This window comes from Microtus ochrogaster, unplaced genomic scaffold (assembly GCF_000317375.1).
Source record: "Microtus ochrogaster isolate Prairie Vole_2 unplaced genomic scaffold, MicOch1.0 UNK31, whole genome shotgun sequence".
Classification (NCBI taxonomy): Eukaryota; Metazoa; Chordata; class Mammalia; order Rodentia; family Cricetidae; genus Microtus; species Microtus ochrogaster.
This window is the reverse complement of record NW_004949129.1, coordinates 2154480-2157524: the sequence shown is the minus strand read 5'-3', so window position 1 is coordinate 2157524 and position 3045 is coordinate 2154480. Positions and strand designations below refer to the sequence as shown.

The following is a 3045-nucleotide window of genomic DNA, read 5'->3' as shown; positions in this document are numbered from 1 at the left end:
CCCGGCCCAAATTTATTTTTTTTAAAAGTTTATTTATTTATTCCTTTACAGTGTTCTGTCTGCATATGTGCCTTCAAGCCAGAAGGGGGTGCTAGATCTCATTTTAGATGGTTGTGAGCCACCATGTAGTTTTTGGGAATTGAACTCGGGACCTCTGGAAGAGAAGCCAGTGTTCTTAACCTCTGAGCCATCTCTCCAGCCCCCAAGTGTATTTTTATCTGTATAAATGTTTTTGTCTGCGCGGAGGCCAGAAGAAGCACTAGATGTCTTGATACTGGGGTTACCAATGGTTGTAAGCAGCCATGTGGATTTTTAGAATTGAATAGAGATCCATTTGAAGAGCTACAAGTGTTCTTATTTACTAAACCATACTTGCTATGTAGAACAGGCTGGATCTCCTGGAGCTGGAGTTGTAGGTGGTTGTAAGCCACACATTGTTGTTACTGGGAACCAAACTTAGGTCCTCTGCAAGAGCATTATGTGCTCTTAAATGCTGGACTATCTTTCCAGCTCTTAATTTGTTTTTAAGACAGGGTCTTATTATGTTCTAGGCTGGTCTCCAGTTTCTTGTTAACTTCTTCGTTCAACAGCCTGCCAAATAATGTGATTATAGTTTTATACTACCACACAATTTTATTTTTCCTTTCTTAGCTTGCTTACCACTGTGTGAACTTTTTAGGATATTATCTCACGAACTAGGCTAGCCTCAAGCTTTCTGTATAGGTAAGGATGACATTGAACTTATTATCCTCATGCCTCTATCTTCCAAGTGCTGAGATTAAAGTGATGTGCTGCCATGTGTAGTTCTGCCAGTGTCAATTTTTTTTGACAGGTTTACCTCAGTCTTCTTTCTTTTTTTCTAAGATATATTTATGTGTACAAATGTTTACATGTGTATGTGCATGCCATATGTGTACAGTGGCCACAGAAGTCAGAGTTGTTGTTAGATCCCCTGGAACTGGAGGTGTAAGTGATTGTAAGCCACCGTGTGGATGCTGGAAATTGAACTCAGGTCGTCTGCAAAAACCATAAGTGCTCTTAATCACTGAGTCATATCTCCAGCCCCAGTTTTGCTCCGCCCACTTCTCCCCCAAACACCTATTTGATTACTTTTCAACACAGGGTTTCCCTACGAAATTCTTTTCAACACAGGGTTTCCCTACGAAATTCTGGATGTTCTGGAACTCTCTTTGTAGGCCAGTTTAGCCTCAATCTCACAGGGTTCCAACTGTTTCTATATCCAAGTGCTTGTTTTTGTAAACTTGTTTTATTTCTATTTTATGTGTGTGGATGTTTTGCCTAAAATGCATGTTTGCATTTTATACATCCAGTACTGGTGGAGGACCTATAACTGATGTTATCGACAGTTGTGAGTAACAGAATGGGTGCTGGAATCAAATCTGGATCCTCTGCAATAACAGCAAGTGCTCTTAACTACTGCTCCTTCCTTTTAGTCCCAAATCTTACTTTTCTATTATTTTTTTTTTTTGGGGTGTGTGTGATATGAGTTAAGGTGATTGCAGATGAGAGCTTTAGGAGATAGCTCCCTCATTATGAGGACCTGAATTAAATTCCTAGACATCACACAGAAAATTTAGGCATGGAGGAGTACACATGAAATCCCAGTGTCAGGAAAGCAAATGGAGAGGTCATTGGCACTGGTTGGTCATTCATCCCATTGACTAAGTGAATTAAATAAAGCAACAGACCCTGTTCTTAAAAAACAAGTTGGGAAGCCGGGTGGTGGTGGCGCACGCCTTTAATCCCAGCACTCGGGAGGCAGAGGCAGGCGGATCTCTATGAGTTCGAGACCAGCCTGGTCTACAAGAGCTAGTTCCAGGACAGGCTCCAAAACCACAGAGAAACCCTGTCTCGAAAAACCAAAAAAAAAAAAAAAACAAGTTGGGACTGTCCAGATGGCTCAGCAGGTAGAGGTTCTTTCAGGATTGACAACCTAGGTAGATCCCACAGGTGACATGAACCATTTCCTAATTTTTTTTTTTGACCTTCCCATGCATGCCACGCACACACAAACAAAATAATTAACAAGAAAAAGACAATGAATGATACCTGCATTTGACCTAAAATATGTATTAGCAGATTAAGCTAGGTATGGAGTTATATTACTATAATCATAACTGGAGGCTGGGCCGAGGATCACAGGTTCAAAGTCTATGAAATATGTTTGAGTCCAAAGTAGGATAATATATAAAAACTTAATTCTTTTTTCAAAGGAGTGATTTTTGTTTGTTTGATTTTGCTAAGTAGCATTGTTTAATAAAATATACATTTTTAGGCCAGGTACTGGTGGTGATTGCCTTTAATCTCAGCACTTAGGAGGCAGAGGCAGGTAGATGTATGTGAATTCGAGGCCAGCCTAGTCTACAGAGTGAATTTCCAGGATAGCCAGGGCTACACAGAAAAACCCTGTTTCATAAACTAACTAAGCAAAACATGCATTTAAAAGACAATTACTTTATGTGTATGGGTGTTTTGTCTGTACATACCACATGTGTGCATGGTGCCCACAGAGACTAGACATTAGATTCCCTGGAACTGGGATTACAGTCATGTGGGTTCTGGGAATCAAACCTGGATTCGCTCAAAGAACAGCCAGTGCTTGTAACAGCTGAGCCATCTCTCTAGCCCCCTAAACATTCTTTATGAATAAATTTCAAGGTAGTATGTAAGATAAAATTACTTAGTCAACTGATTTTTATAGTAGTTTTAGATTGATTTTAAGAAATACTGTAAAAATTTATATAGCCTTAATTTGAAGCCATCCTTGCATATATTTCCCAACATTGAACCTAGTCATGCACTCTACAACTAAGTGTGTGTGACTGTTATCATAGGTATGTAATGAACATAATCATTTGTGTTTGTGTAATTACAGTCTATGCTGTTCACAAATAGTTAAACATCTAAGTTTTTCTTTTTTTGTTTTTTGTTTTTGTTTTTTTGAGACAGGGTTTCTCTGTAGCTTTGGAGCCTGTCCTGGAACTAGCTCTTGTAGACCAGGCTGGCCTCAAACTCACAGAGATC

General features: G+C 39.4%; 1 protein-coding gene across 11 annotated transcripts in view; it reads left to right on the top strand.

The window, feature by feature from the left end:
* Nucleotides 1-3045, top strand: part of Cdk12 (cyclin dependent kinase 12) — a 78428-nt gene that overhangs the window by 18627 nt on the left and 56756 nt on the right. The window lies entirely within an intron of this gene.